This window comes from Gopherus evgoodei, chromosome 4 (genome assembly GCF_007399415.2).
Source record: "Gopherus evgoodei ecotype Sinaloan lineage chromosome 4, rGopEvg1_v1.p, whole genome shotgun sequence".
Classification (NCBI taxonomy): Eukaryota; Metazoa; Chordata; order Testudines; family Testudinidae; genus Gopherus; species Gopherus evgoodei.
In genome coordinates this window covers 116318520-116335234 of record NC_044325.1, presented here as the reverse complement: position 1 = coordinate 116335234, position 16715 = coordinate 116318520, and positions in this window count along the sequence as shown.

The following is a 16715-nucleotide window of genomic DNA, read 5'->3' as shown; positions in this document are numbered from 1 at the left end:
GACAGATCTGACCTGCAGATGGATTGCTGCAGTCCTTTCAAACAGTGTGAGGAATGTTTTTTCCATTACAAGTAATTTAGCTTTTGCAAAGTCACTGTATCATATGTCAGGCAATCAAATGATCATGACAGCTAACCCCTTACATGCCTGTTACGAAGCTAAACATGAGCTGTGATATTTGGCCTTAGAGTCACGTTTCCAGCTTCTGGGTTGGGCTCATCTCTAGTCAATTCTTTTCTTTTTCCCTACCAAACTCCAGGCCCTCTTCTACTATTGTGGATTTCTGGAAGCTGCTCTCAGATTTGCTATATACTTATTCCAGTGTACCAGATGTACTGTGGAATTGGCACTGTATGGAAATAAACACCATGGATTGTGTCCTCTCTCTGCCTCCTCCCGCCTTTACAGTACCAGGACACATGAAAGCCACCGCTGCATGAGCTACATCCATCATACAGCTCATACACAAAAATCTTTAGCCTGCCTTTAGATAATGACCATAGACAGTGCTAGGACTCTTCTGTTGAGCCGTGGTGCACCATGGGGGTGTCTGGATCATCTCTCATTTACAATTAAACAAAATCATAAGTTGAGCTTGGCTGGCATCCAGTCTCCTTTCCCCATTTCCCAGAGCTGCATGCACTGCCTCTGCTCCAATCAGAACTCAAAAGCCTCCATGTGCTGGAGCTCAGCTCGAGCCCTTAAATAGCTCTTTAATAAGGAAACAGCTGTTAAGGTCCATGGATCAGAGATGCTGCCATAAGTTCACCTGTCAGATCCCTTTCTCTCCTTTCGTTGTCACAACAGTGGTGCACTTCACCAGAGTCTCTTGGTCCCTGTTGTTTTCATCTGGGAGTTGTATGCTCAATATCTCTGGCCAGCACACAAGCAGCACAGAGCATGGAGATTCTGGGAAGGTCTGAGTCCTTTTCCCTCTGGATAACTGTGCTGTCCTTTGGAAGGGTTCTCTCTGTGGATTTCTCTTACCTGGGATCCTCCCTGAGCCTGCAGTCCTCCTTCCAGGAGAACACAACACAGGTGGGTTCCTTCTCATTTAGTGGATTTTGCATCTTTTGTTACTAAACAGAAACCCAGTTGGGGTTCCTGGGACTTTATACTATGATGTTACTATTTAACTGGCTGCCTAATCAAACCCTGTGTTTTGCTGGTACATAGAGCTTTAGGGTGGGATTTTCAAGAGCACTCAAAATGTCTTAGGAGCTCAAGTTCCATTGAGATTTCATTCCCTTTGATACATATTACCAGGGGCTGGATTTCAAAAACCCCATCCGTAATTGTAATCAGTTATGCAGTGAATACTGTGCAACAAAGTATGTAATGCCAGGTGATGTCTTCCATTCCCAGAGCACAGGTGGCAGGAGCAGGCTGCATACCTGGTAAGGTTGCAGTTTTTATGCAAATGATGTAATAGATTTAAAAGACCCTGCACTGTGCTGCTCCCACAGCTCTGAAGCTTTTTCAGTCGGAAGAATGTAGCAACTACTCAGGAATCCAGACTCAAGAGTCTCCCAGCCCATCTGGGCTGACCATATGAGGAAACAGAAACTCAAGGAGAACCCTCTGCTTCTGGCGCCCAACCCCAGAGCACAAACTGGCTGGGCTGGGGTGCTGACACCACAATGTAGTGCTGTGATGTAATGATCACTGTATCACAGCAGGGCTCAAATCAGCTTTGATGACTTTTGCAGCTAGATCCAGAATTTAACCAAATTCTCCCAGCCCTAAAAAGGAGCATGTGGATTAGGTCCCATCTTCCCAGGGTTATCTCACACAGCCCTGGCCTGCCCCAGTTTGTCTTTTGCCAGCTCTCATTACTTCAGGCTTCTTCTATTTAGCAGATGGAGTCTTCATCTTCTTTATTTACCCATCAGTCTAGTTACTGATCCTAAAGGAGTCCCTCTGTTCCACTTCTACACCTTGTCTTATGCTCTTGTACTGTGCTGTTTACAGGAAAAAAAATCCATTATCCACATGGCTCACCTCAACCCTCCAGAATTTCACCCAGCTGCCAGTACTGAGCAGTGTGCACACCCACATGTCACATAAGCTCCTAGAAAGATCAATTTGGGAACAGGATGGAAGCATTCCTGACTGATTGATATTCTCATGGGTGTTTGTTTAGTCTCTTCTTCCAGTCTGGAAGAGACAAAGCCATCATCTTGGCTGTGTTACAGGGCTCACAAGAGCAGGAGGTGTCATTTTAAAGCAGAAGCCAGCTGAACAGCAAAACTATTTAAGAGTTACAAGCTCTTGGCCAGGTGTAACTGGGTCTCAGTGAAGCAAAGCTATTTTCCAGCAGCTGAGCATCCAGCCCTATGTTTTAAATAGTGCAGGGCTCTGTCGCATCTCCTGCTGCAGTGTGTATATTAACTGATGCCCGTGCTTATGAAGCACAGAAATCAAGAGAAACCACATTACGCATGAAGCACCAGTGAATATACTGGACCAGATCCTCATCTGGTGTATGTCAGAATAGCTCTATTGAAATCAATGGGAGTTAGGTACCTAAATACCTTTGAGGATCTGGGCATCGGTGCCCACTGGGCTGTGGAGGGGATGGGGGTAAATGTGTGACCAGAGGGGATTATTCATAGTTGGAGGATGATTTTGCAGAACATGTATCAACCTTTCCAGAAGCACATGGGAAGACTTTAAAGCAGTGATCCCCAAACTTCTGAGGGTCACGCCCCCCTCACCCCTGTCCACGCACCCTCCCACCCCCAGGAGCTGAGGCCAGAAATGAGGCCACTGCTTGGGGGAGGGGAAGATACAGACAGGGGCAAGGGGGCTGAGGCTGAGTCTGGGGTTGGCAGCTGGGCCTGCGACCAGGTGTGGCTCTGCTCCCAACCTTTCCCCCAGCCTCAGCCCCGGGCTGGGAATGGCGCTGCAGCCAGCGGCCATGGCTGGCACAGAACTGAAAGCGGAGCCACACGGAGACTGGGGACTAGGCTGGGAGAGGGACCAGAGCAGAGCTAGGGGTGGGGAAGGGCTGAGTGATGCTCCTTCCCTGCTGCGCCCCCCCCAGACAGTCCTCCGTGCCCCTGGGGGGCCATGCCCCACTTTGGGGACCTCTGCTTTAAAGACATCTCATGAACATTTGACTGTTCAGTGTGTGCCTGATCTCTAAAAGGTAGAAGCCCATTTGCCTGGGCAACTGCATTTGCTAGCACAAGTACCACAAGTGCACTCGTGCACAGGGCACCAGCCAGTGCCAACAGCCAGATGGGCATCTTGCAGGCAAATGTATGTGTGTTTACCCCATCTGCAACCAGTTACTGTATTTGCACATGCCAGTCTCTGCCCTCTGGCTTAGAAAATTCAGCCCTGAATCTACAACCTGCTGCTAATCAAAACTCAGCTACAGCAGATCTCTGAATTTATAGCTGGCTAACTTCACATAGGGCAGGGATCCCGCTCCCCACTCTGCAAATATTCCTCTGAGATTGGAAGTGAAGGAATGAAGTGCTGTAAGAGTCTCTTATGCTGTAAGGGGATGCTGTATTAATTGTTCACATGCCATTGCCAGGTACTTTTATATTACCAAAGGATTGCTTCTCCTTGTTCCAGTACCAAAGATGGGATTTGCAGGGCTGTGACTTGCACTTCCAGGGTCCCTTCCACAGGTTTACAGAACTCCACAGCCCTGTGCCAGCTAGAGGGAGAGGCGGCTATCTTCCCCGCTTCCCCTGGATCCTTCCCCATGAGGTAAGGTGGGTGGTGTGTGTTAACGTTTTCGGTGAATGTAGCACTGGTGAAAAGTGCTTGGCTGACACGTACAGAGCATGGCAGGGCCAGCTTCCCCACACACTGCCCCACCAGCTTGCCTCAGCCAGACCTTCAGGCAACCCTTTGAGGGTTGGAAAAGCCAAATCCAGCCGTTTGCTTCTCTGCTCAGATTGGGGTGGGTAGGTGGGTTTGTGATGCTAGCCAGGAACAGCCTTTGCCTTACTTGCTGAAGATGTGGGGAGAGATAGCCACATCAGAGCTATTGTTTGGGTAGCAAGCCTGAAGTATTGTCCCAAACTGATGCATCAGTAGAAGAGGTTTTGGAACAAACTGATAAATTAAACAGTGACCAGGACCAGATGGTATTCACCCAAGAGTTCTGAAGGAACTCGGATATGAAATTGCAGAACTAACAACTGTGGTATGTAACTTAAATCAGCCTCTGTACCAGATGTTTGGAGTATAGCTAATGTAACACCAATTTTTTAAAAAGGGTCCAAAGGAGATCTTGACAATTACAGGCCAGTAAGCCTAACTTTAGTATCAGGCAAATTGATTGAAACTATACCACAGAACGGAATTATCAGACAAATACATGAACATGATATGTTGAGGGAAGAGTAATGTGGCTTTTGTAAAGGGAAATCATGCCTCACTAATCTATTAGAATTCTTTGAAGGAGTCAAAAAGCACATGGATAAGGGTGATCCAGTTGATATAGTGTATCTGGAGTTTCAGAAAACCTTTGAAAAGGTCCCTCACCAAAGCCTGTTAAGGAAACTAAGTAGCCATGTGATAAGAGGGAAGGTCCTCTTATGGATCAGTAACTGGTTGAAAGACTGGAAACAAAGGAAAGGAATAAATGGAGAGGTGAACAGCATGGACCCCCCAGGATCTGTGCAGTTCAACATATTAATTAATGATCTAAAAAAGGGGGTCAACGGTGAAGTGGAAAAGTTTGCAGATGAGGCAAAATTTTTCAAGATAGTGAAGTTCAAAGCACACTTTGAGGCATTACAGAGGGATCTCCTACAACTGGGTTTCCAGACAACAACATAGCAAATGAAATTCAGCATTGAAAAGTGCAAAGTAATGAACATTGAAAAAAATAATCCCAACGGTGAACTGCAGCTACTGGAAGCTGCAGGTGACCATGCCTGTGGATGGTCAATGTAAACAGTGTCTCGTGGCCTACCATGGATTACTCTGACGGGCCGCAGGTTGCCCACCACTGCTGTAGATAGTTCTCTGAAAACTTCCACTCAATGCATAGCAGCAGTAGTCAAAAAGGCAAACAATATGGCAGAAACTATTAGAAGGGGGTAGAAAATAAGACAAAAATATGATGCCACTATATAAATCTGTGGTGCCCAAAGCCCATACCTTGAATACTGTGTCCAGAGCTGGTTGCCCCACCTCAGAAGGATATAGTGGAAGTAGAAAAGGTTCAGTGAAGGGCAACAAAGATGATCAAGGGTATGGAATCACTCCCTCAGTCTCTCCTGTTGAAGCCATTTGGAGCAGGGGACTGGATTGTGCATTTCCCATGTCGCAGGTGAGTGCTCTGATCAGCAGGCTACAAAGGCCTTCTCATGCTTGGTCTCTCTCTCTGTGTGTGGTCCAATCAGTTTGTCACTCAGTGGAACAGCTTCAACAGAAGTGGTCAAGAGAGGCTATATCAGAATATCTTGTAGCTCAGAGGTTAGAGCACTTGCCTAAGAGGTGGGAGATGTGTTCAAATCCCTTGTCCCCCCCTCAGGCAGAGGGGGGACTTGAAATGGGGGTCTCTCATATCCCAAGTGAATGCCTTAACTGCTGGGCTAAAAGTTACAAGGGAAGGCCTCCCCCGAACCCACTGCACCTGTCTGGTTCTTGCAAAAAGAGGTCCCTATCTCCAAGTGAGGGTTTGCAGCTGAGAATCCCAAGCAGAGGGAGGTGCCTCTCACAGCCAAAACTTGAGTACCTATCTCCGTGACAGGGACAGGGTTTAGCACTCTTCCCACTGGTTATCTTAGGTGCCCTCTTTTGTGAATTGCAGTTATTTTCCATAAGCTTAAAAGTTTGGCATGGCAACTCTGAACATCACATCTTAGTGTCTTTGAGTCTAGACCCTGCTCTCTCCATTCCTCAGTTCCTCACCAGTTAAATGGAACTGATAATACTCCCTTTCTCCCACCGTCTGTCTTCCCTATGTAAATGGTAAACCCTTCTCCTACTAGGTGTATGTACAGAGCCAAGCACAACGGGGCTCTGATTTCAGCTGGGGCCTGGAAGTGCTATTGTAATACAAAACAGCAGTGCACAGCATTCTACTACAGTGATATCAAGCAATATGCCCCTCCCTCCTTCTCCCAAACCACCTTCTTCTGGTGCATCAGGCACTGCTCCCCACTCGCAGGATGGCAAATCCTATATCCACTGAGACACCAAACAGCAGCACAGTGACTACAAGGCAACAGAGATCACGATTGCACCATTCACTTACAGGATCTCATGGACAACTGACAATATGATCAGCCAATGTGGCTCCCATGAAACACTGCCACTCCACTCCCACAGAGTGACAGCTAGTTGCAGCCACAAGGGCCATTGTAGTGATTAGCTGTTCCAAGGCAGGCCTATTGTCATTTGCATTTTTGTCCAAAGGCATGATGGGTTCTGTTGGCTGTTCAGGTTCACTGCGTTTCTTGTACTGACTTTTTATTTTAGCTACTCTGGAAAGGTTCAGCACTTGGACTAGGTTTAATGTCACTCGTATTTGAAGTAAGGTTTAAGTCAAGGTCCCTAGTAACTATCTTAACCAGGAGTAGCTGAAGCAGACAGCTTCCCTGGAAATTGGTGTGAGGGACTCAGGCAGGGATGAATGCTAATTGTGTATCATTTCCTCTTGGTACAACTGTGTGGCAGGATTAAAGAGCGAGGTGGGGTGATTTGCATGTAACAGGAGTTCTGACAGTGCGGGCCAGATCCTCCACTGATTTCAGTCATCCTGCCTCTGCTAAAGTCAGTGGAGCTACACAGACTTACAGCAACTGGGGACCTGGCCCTAGGCTTCCCCCCTGCTCCTCCCCTTCTGTCATCTTCAAATCAGGAGTTGGTTTTTCTGGAAGATGGGCTTTAGCCAAATAAGTGACTGGGCTCAGTACAGGAGGGGCAGGGTGAAATTCTCTGGCCTGTGGTACACAGAAGGTCAGACTACATGGACTGATAGTCCTTTCTGGCCTTAGAATAGATAAGAAATACAGAAGCATCAAAAAATGTACCTTGGAAGGATATCTTTGACTATTGCTCTAACCCTGGGTGACATCTTAGCATTCTCATCTCCACACCATGGACTCCCAGCTGCTTTCCAAATGTCCAAGACCAAAATTAATCATTTCCAGTGCAGAACCACCTGCTCTCTCCAATCCAATGTCAGAGAACTCACTCCCCCAGTAAACACCCTGAAATGCTCCTAACGCTGGACAAATCTAAAGGGTTTAACTAACTGCCTCCAGCTCCCAGACAGGTAATTCCAGCCCCTAGACAAGGGTTTCCAGATCCTCAGTGTTAAAGGAGTGTGACACCCCCAAAACATCTGTGCTCAAGCCGGGGGTGGCTCAGGAGGTTGTCAACAGCCACTTTGGACCCTTGCAGTGCTAGGGCATTGGTCAATAGTGACTTGCAGCCATTTGCCAATAGCCATTCCAGGACCCACATAAAGCAAGATCATGATCTCAGGCCAGGCCTTCAGGGGTACTGCCTCGCATCTAGGAGCCCCGGCATGGACCAGGACCCCACCATGCTAGGTGCTGTAGAAACAGAACAAAAAGATGGTCCCTGCTCTAAAGAGGTTACAACACCCATTCCCATGACTGGCTCTAATTAGCAGCCTTAGCTCAGATGCCAAGAATCAGCAAGGCTCTAGAGACTGAACCAGTCACCCAGTGAAGTGATGGCAGGCAAAGGATAAAGTGAGGGAGGACCGGAGGCAGCACAGCTCCCCCTTTGCTCCCTGGCTTGGGTCCCCAGCACTTCCCAATTGCTTCTTTGGGTGTGGCATTGAGTGGCTGCCTCTCCTACTCCACTTTCCTTTAGCACAGCTGGGACTCAATGACAGGGCACTGCTGGGAGATGCTTGCCCTGCTGTATCCCACACTTTGCCTGTTCTGGGAATCAGCAGACATCCTCCTCCAGAGCTGGCCTCTGTCACCAGCAGAATAATTTAAAGTTATTATATGAGAAGGTTACTCTAAAGCAATAACGCAAACAGACTCCCTAGATAATTGATAGCAGACGATGCTAAATAAAGAAACAATTACAAAAAATGATCCTCCTATAAATAGATATTGCCTCTAATACGGATGAAGTCTAAATAATGGCCATTTAATAGTCCTGGGCCCAAAGCACTTCCTGGTGGCTAATGACCATCTGGACATCAGGATAGCTTGAAATGAAATGAAGTACCACTCAGCCCATCACATATGAATTCCCCAGGAAATGTCTCGTACTGAGACCAATAGTTCTAATGCAGCTATGCGCTAGGGGCCTGATGCTGTGAGATGCCCAGCCAGTGTTGGGCTCCCAACCCCCAAGTGAGGGTTGAGGGCTCTTAGGCCCAGATTTTTAAAAGGTATTTAGGCATTTCTTCATTCAGCGTTGCAAGATGTAAGGTCCAGATCCTCAGGCCTAAGACACTTTTAGATGACAAAGTCCAATTTTTCAAAAGCAGAGCAAGGCCTAAATACCTTTAAATATCTGGGCCTTGGCAGCTTGCAGGATCAGGCCCTAGTATCATAGGAAGAAAATGGGCATAGCTAGTATTTTTAAAGTAGCACTGAACTGAGCACTCAGCTGATTTTAAACCTCTCTCCAGGGAACTCAAATAAAACCATCACATCCCTTTTCATTTGTGAAAAAAACCCTAGTTTCTTTTCCCTTCATTTACAATGAAGCTGAATTTAACACAGCCAATCTGTTGTGGAGCCAACATATGCCACAGCCATCTCACCTCAAAGCAATTTGGTTCGTATCCCATCCTGTTAACTTCTGCTGTTCCCAGAACTGCCCTGTTAGTTCACTGCTGCTGAAGAGGCAGCAGAGAAAGATGGGTTTTTGTAGGACCCATCACAAAAGCAGCTCACACCATCTCAGCAGTGAGACACGGGAATGCAATAAGAAAAGAAACCATAGTGAGTCTGGAGAACTCAGTACACTCAAATAATATTCAAGTAGGTCAAATCTCCTTTTCAAAAGGAAGGGCCAAATTTTGCACATATTTTAAGCCACTGGTCAGTAGGGTTGTAGAGAATTTTCCCCAACAGGAAATGGAAACATAATTGAACTAGATTTTACATGGTTTTTCTCTCATGTAGACAGCTTTCCCCATGGTTCGATGATGATGATGGGGAGGAGGAGTTTGGACACAGTAGTAGGGGAAAAGATCACTTTCCAGGAATGGACAAGTCAAATTGTTGTTTGATTTACAGCTAATCATGCAGAGGCTTTAAAATATTCCACCTTGTACATTCCTCTGTGTTCCTCTAGGCTCTCCAGCTGCTGCTGGTCCCAGACTGTGCTCTCTCCCAGTCAGGATAACAACTCCAGTGTCCAGTTTGAGATGGTGATGACTTATACCCTGGGTGCCCGCTCTGATACAGGATCAACAAACACCTCTCCGCAGACTCCGCTTCTGCCTCCTCTCAGGTAACTCCTTTCCATTCAGTACACCGCATGTCAGCTACAAGCGGTACTAAGAATGGCAGAGTCCAATCTACTAATGCTTTACTCAGCTGTGCCCAGTGACAGAGATGGCCATTTCCTGCCATATCCTTGGAAACAACATATGGAATTAAGTTTAGGTCTCTTTGAGGTCCATTGCACTAAATGCAAAGATTATGTATTATTATGGGCCAGGATTGCATGTAAACTCTCTAGGCAGGAGATGGGATATAAGGCCTGGATGTTCAAAGGATTGTATTGAACAGTGTGCCAGGCATGAATGGACTTTTGGGATAATGTGTGTGAAATGGATTTTCTAAGAAATATCTAGGGGGAGGTTAATGCAATCCCCCACCTTCGGTCATGCAAAAATTCAGTGTTTTGAAGCTATGCTCTGAGGTGTGGACCTTTGCTGATCCCCTGTTACAGCAAGCCCAGATCAGAGGCCCAAGCTATATAAAGGAAAATCATGGATAGTTCATCCTGTTCTGAATCTGAGACAGTTATGAACTTGTGCCACAGCAAAAACTCAGCTGTGGGTATTGAAGGACTGATATGTACCTAAGCCCAAGGCTGGAGTTGGGGTGATCTCTGATAAGCTTTTTGGCATTTGTATTATTGTTTTTAGTACGTTTTCTCTGTATGCTTTCACCTTAAGAATAAATGTGCTTGCTTAGGAAGAGCTGTGTGGTTATTCAGAACCACTGGCAACTACACTGCTCATAGCTGTTGAAGAGAAACCAAAAGCACAGACACTGGTCTACTTAGGCAGTCTGGCTTGCTGGGGATACCAGTGTAGGCAGGGAACTGTGTAGCCTGGAAAACCCCCAGTCAAGAGGGGGAAGGCAGGTCTCTGCCCAGGACAGGTGATGGCTGAGGAGCAGGGAGACTAGAGTGGGTGCCTTTGGTACACCATGGCGGGGGAATACAGGTGCAGTTGCCCTGAACCATGACACCCCCCTTTCAAATGTTTCTTCCTATAACACTAATACAACAGGGTGAGAAATTCTGATCTCAGCACAGGACACTGGCAGCAGCATTCATCATGATAAGCTGTCAATACGCCACAAAGCTCTCATGTTTCTTTAGTAGCATTAGGCTGTGTATCCTCTGTAAGCTGAAGCACTAGTTACAAGATCTCACACATACGTGCGCACACATGGTAGATGTGTCAGCACTGGAGGCTAGGGAGCAGTATTTAGCCAGTTGAGGGAGACATGACACACCAGATCAGATCTGATATTTCACCCAAAGAAGGCATCAGTACCCATAGGGAGGCAGTGTGGTGTAATGGATAGAGCACTAGACTGGGACTCAGGAGACATGGGTTCTATTTCCAGGTCTGCCACAAGCCTGCTGGATGACCTTGAGCAAGTCACTTCACCTCCCTGTACCTCAGTTTTCCCAACTGTACAATGAGGAGAATGATATTGGCAGTTGTGAAGTGCTTGAAGATCTACCGATTAAGAGTGCTATATAAGACCTGTGTACAGTTATTATAGGAGGCAGGCCCATAAACACAGAACTTTGATAGCTCATATTTATATAATACTTTCCATTTCAAAGGATCCCAAAGAGCTTTACTAAGTTTTTCTATAAACTATAGATAGAAGTATCATTCCATTCACCACTGAAATGCAGCCACTTCTGGGAGTGGAAGTGGCAAGTATTTAACAGTGCACATTAACGTCACACATTCATACACATGTAACTACAGCTAGTCAGATAATAGGAACCATTTTTGAAAAAGGCTCATTGAAAGCATTCACTTTCAAAAAACCAAAACCCCAACACAGGCAGCCATGCAAAAACGAAAGGGCTCAATGGAGAACGAAATACAAAATCAGGTAGAGAGAGTTCTTCAAAACCATGGTGTTTGTTTTCACAGAGTTCCCCAAAACTGTGCTACAGTGTATAATCTGAGTGTCTCAGACCAAGATGGGGATGTAGTGAGGTGCCGATATGGGCGTCGAGAGGAGCTTGCCTGTGCTTTCTGCAAGAAGTACCCTTTTCTGCATTTGGATGAGGCAAGTATGTAGGTCCTGTGCCCTCACACCCAGCAGCAGAAGCAACCAGGCAATAGTGGGACCAGTGATGTGATATACTTATAAGAGAACTTGAGGTGGTCAGTAGTGAGGTGTCATTGCAGCCTGACACAAATGCAGCTGAAACCTTGTTTAACCCAGTAGTAAAAGTCCACAGTAGTTAGTAATGGGCAAGCAGCAAAAAGTACAGAGGTTTGTCTCAGCTTAGACAATATCAGTGGTCAACTCCAACTCCTCTTACTAACAGACAAGCCGTCCGCCTTGAGAGGAGTCAAGAATGTGCAGAGTGAGCAGGATTTATCTGAAGTTTGAATACTCACTGTAACAAGTTCCCTTACCTTCATTCATTGCTGCCTCAGTTTCCCTCTGCCAGCACCTTGGGTTGTTTTATAGGCTGCTATCTTCAGTGCACTTGGAGCAGGGAGATGACCTAGCTAAGTCACAAAGTCCACCCCATCTGAGGTGGGACAAGAAGTCCACCGAAAACCAATTTTCCACCTAGCCTCTTGCTGTTTCCAAGGCCTTCCCGGCGCTGTTGACTCAGGCCCAGAGGAAAAGGGCATCTTCCTACCAATACAGGGAGCCCCAGCCTGGGCCATTACCTACAGGCAGCCACTCAGGCTTGAGCCCCACACTGCACTATACTGCCCACATCTCTTCCTCCAGCCCCCTGTTCCCTGGGTCCCTTTGAAGTCAGCCTAGAAGAGCCTCCCAGCCATTTCCCAAGCTTCCTGCAGTGCTGCTAACTCTCACGGTATTTGGTGGCTTTTCAGAAGCCCCAGCTCCCTGGAATCATGAGATTAGGTGAGACTCTCAGTTTTCATTATTTTTTTTTAAAGGGTAAGTTTTTAGCCTTCGTAGTTGTGCAGAAGCACGCAGCAATGGGAAGGAAGCACCCTGCAGGCTCACGAGCCAGAAGGCAAATTAACAGCACCCCAGATTTATCACTTTTAAACCAATCTCAGGCTTTTTGAATGTTTGGGGCTAGCAATGCTGCCTGGACACTATAGCAAGTCCCACCACTGACCCTACTTTACCCCTACATATACTGAGAGTGAAAGGAAGACATCTGCTTTTATAGCAGGCCCTGCCTCTAGCCTGCAGTCACATGACCCCAGTCCATGAGCCTGCCCAATCAACTTGCTCCCTTTGAACAGTGGCATCACCTGGGGACTCAGTCTCATGATTCGTGAGAAAACCAAACACTGGTGGAGCTCCCTCCCTTAAAAGGCCAGCTCCTGCTATCACACTCAGCCAAAACATTATCATTGTTGCATTAGGTACAGTAGCACTGAAAGGCCTCAGCCTATGTCAGGGCCTCATGCCGCTGGGTGCTGTACATGCAGAGTAAGAGACAGCCCCTGCTCCAAACTGTGTGATCTAAATAGACAAGCCAGGCAAAGGAAGCCTTGTCATCATCCCCATTTTACACCTGGGGAGCTGAGGTGCCAAGAGATTAAGAGCCAGGTTTTTAGAGGTATTTAGGTGCCTAATGGTGCTGATAGGTGGGATTTTCAAAATGCTCAGCAGTGGCATGCCATGACATTTCAGGAAGGCATGCAGTGCTACATTCGCATGCCCTAGCAGGGGCGCTGGAACCATTTGTATAGTGGGGGTGCTGAGAGCCATTGAACCAAACTGTAAACCCTGTGTATGATAGAAACCACTTCAAGCCACAGGGTGTGGCAGCACTCCCCACTCTAGTTCCAGCATCTGCGTGCCCTAGGGGGGTCCGAAATGGCATTCACCATGCACTATGACCTCCCATGAATGGTGCATGGGAGGTCATGCTGGGCAGAGGAGACCATTTTGTTCTACAATGCACTTTGGGAGGCCAAACAGGATTGGCCTGAGGGCTGCCAGTTGGACCCCATTTTGGGGAAATGTAGGGTATGAAATGCATGCCTTGCACACACAGATGGCACACAACTGCTGCCTAGGCACTTGAAATCACTGTTGAAACCCCCGCTAGGCATCCATCTATGACTTTAGGTGACTAAGTACTTTTGACAAATCTGGTTCTAAGAGACTTGTCCAAGGTCATTCTGAGAGTCCAGTAATAGAGCCAGAAATTGAACCCCACTTTCATGGGTCCTACCACAGTGCCTTAACCACACCAGGAATCATACTCAGATCTCCTGGGTCCTTCCTTAACTTTGTTTAAATCTCAAAAGAGGCTTGGTTTGAGATTTGAGAGCATTTTTTTCTCTTAACCTGTTCACTCCTTTTTTAATTATCATATGGAGATACACCTATCTCATACAACTGGAAGGGACCCTGAGAGGTCACTGAGTCCAGCCCCCTGCCTTCCCTAGCAGGACCAAGTACTTCTAACAGCAATAGGCAGTGTTCCTGATGGAACACACCAAGCTCTTGTTGGTCTTATCCATCTCTCAGCTGGATGAGTCCATGTTCTGAACAGAGACAACATCTCAACGTGGCAGCTCATTTGGCAAGTCTAGGAGGTACCCCTGTTCACATCTGGAGAGCAGAAATACGTCCCAGAGATCTCCAAGCCAATTCTGGCCAAGTGTGACAAAAGTGTAAAGTTGGAACCGGGGAAGATTTTCTTGGTATCTTCATTCAAGTGACAAGTACCAAGCAGAAGCAAGGTGGCTGTGTCTTCCTACGTCCAACACGTGCAGTACTTACTACAACAAGGCCCTGACCTTAACTGGGGCCTTTGACTGTTATTGCAGTACAAAATTAAAAAGATAATAATAATACAGTAATAATCTGATAACCTAATATTTTAGTTTCTCTATATGCACATTTTAAAATGGTATTTTAATTGCAGTTCTCAGGCAGTTAAATATTTGATAGTAATATAATTTAAAAAAGAGTCCATCAGGAAGGCACTAGCCTTTTAATATACTCAGTAAAAAGCAGCCAAGTCCATAGCTTAGGAGTTCCTGTCTGAGGCACTACTATTATTATTATTTGTTAATTTTTATTACAATGCACTGAATAGCCCCAGCCATGAACCAGGACCCCACTGTGCAAGATGCTGTACAAATAGAACACAAAGATACTGCCCGCCCTAAAGTGTTTACTCTAATGCCGCTGCCCAGCACCCAAAATCTAACCACTCCTTCAGGTTCTCACTTCTTTGAATTCACACTGAGAGCCTTGTTTTTGGGCCTTCTGCTCTAGTCTGCATGTCTTTGAAATGGGCTCCATTGCAGAGATGAACACAAGGCGCAGCAGCCACAATGCTCACTGCTCCAATCCACCATGTACATTGCTTCATGTGAGCTGAGACTGGCACCGAAGGGCTAAAATTGAGGCCCTGTAGCCTGCACAACTTCTGACTGATCTTTTTTTGGCTTCAGGAAGGATGCACCCTTACGTATGATGGAATGGGCTCCGAAGGCACCCACCCGGTGGAGCTGATGGCGGAGGATTTCCCCAGGAAAATGGTGGTCCTGAAGTTTGAGGATGAGATGCATGAGATTCATCCATACAATGCTTCAGGAGGGGGTGGGAACCAAGCCCTAAGTTCTGTCCCACTTCAGTTCACCTTAACAGGTAACAGTGCCAGTCCCAAGTATGTGCACTAAGGATTGAAGTGTTATCCCAGGGAACTTCTTCCCCAATTAACTGCCATCACCTATCCAAGTTGTGAAATAAATAAATAAATATACACCTTTCCTGTGTCTATCTATCTATTGGGAATTTTCTCAGACAAACATTGACTTACTAGGAAATCTTATACGGAAACAGAATTTGTCTCCCTAACGATTAGTTCCTTCTGCTTATCTCACAATGTGATGTCACATCTTCTTTGTATTTCATCAGAACTATTAGCAGAGCTGTGGTATCAAAATTTTACATTAGAATCATAGAATAGACTCAAAGAATATCAGGACCTCAGGAAGTCATCTAGTCCAACCCCCTGCTCAAAGCAGGGCCAATTCCCAACTAAATCATCCCAGCCAGGACTTTGTCAAGCCTGACTTTAAAAACCTCTAAGGAAGGAGATTCTACCACCTCCCTAGGTAACTCGCCCTAGGTAACCTCAAAGGCATTCATAACATCTTAGTTATTGTAATAACCAGTTAAGATGTCATCACCTTCTGCCTATGACATTATATGTTACTATTAATACCTGATGATGTCACAGGTTTGTCCACTTCAGGTTTTTTAAACAAGAGGAGAACATTTGTATGAGGGAGAGGGAATCAAGGTCTGCCATTCATCTCAGAAACTAGTTTAATGATTTGAGGAACAAACATCAAATCAGTTACTGGATCTTGGGGAGATCAATTATGTACTAAAATAATTGAAATAGAAATAAATCTATTTCTGTTATAACTTAGAGCAATAGCTCAGCATTCCTGTCAGCCTATATCCTCTGTCAGAGATATCCTCTGGTGTTCATCCTGAATTATATTCAGATGAGCCAGGATGCCCATCAGGATGGAGAATGGAAGGAGGATATTGGAGATGTCTGTATTACTGTAGGTAGGCTGTCCCAGGTCCTCAAAGGTGTTTAGGTACCTAACTCCCATGATACAGTAAGGGAATACACCTTTAAGGATGGGGGTTGGGAAGACATAGATGTCCTCTCCTATAATGGATCAAAGGAATTATTGGGATGTGAGTGTGTTGGGAGGGGGATGAAAAGGGTCTCAGTAGAAGAAAGGAAGTGGCTTTAAGATAACATGTTCCTGTTTTGTTTCCCAGTGGAGAAGCCAGTAGAGGACTGTGCCTTTGGAATTAGAAGGCCAATATTTATCAGCCCAACCCCTATCGATGGGGACAGGATCAGTGTGCTGCCCTACGAGGACATTTCCTTCACAGTGATGGCTGTCAGCGCAAGAGAAAGGTGACTGAAATGGAAGAGAGGCTGCACAGTTAAACTGAACCCCACAACAGGACCAAGGCCTTCCAAGCTCAGAGAACACAACGCCAGCCCTTTCAGGCTTCATCATTGCTAACATGATGCGCATTCATAGAGTGGTCCTGCAAGGCACCTGAGTGTCCTTAACTCCCACTGGCTCAGCAGGCACCAGAACCTTACAGGATCTGCAGCCACACTCAGCAAACCAATATGTGTGGCAGGTCTGCACTAGAATTTAGTGTTGAGAGTTAACACATGTTAAAGCATGGCTCAGACTGGGGAAAACTGCACTGCAGCCACTTATTCTGTGGGTAGTGGAGGAGGACTTCATTCTCCAAGGCTAGCAGCTCGGTACCTTCCACAGGACCAGTTGCTCTGCA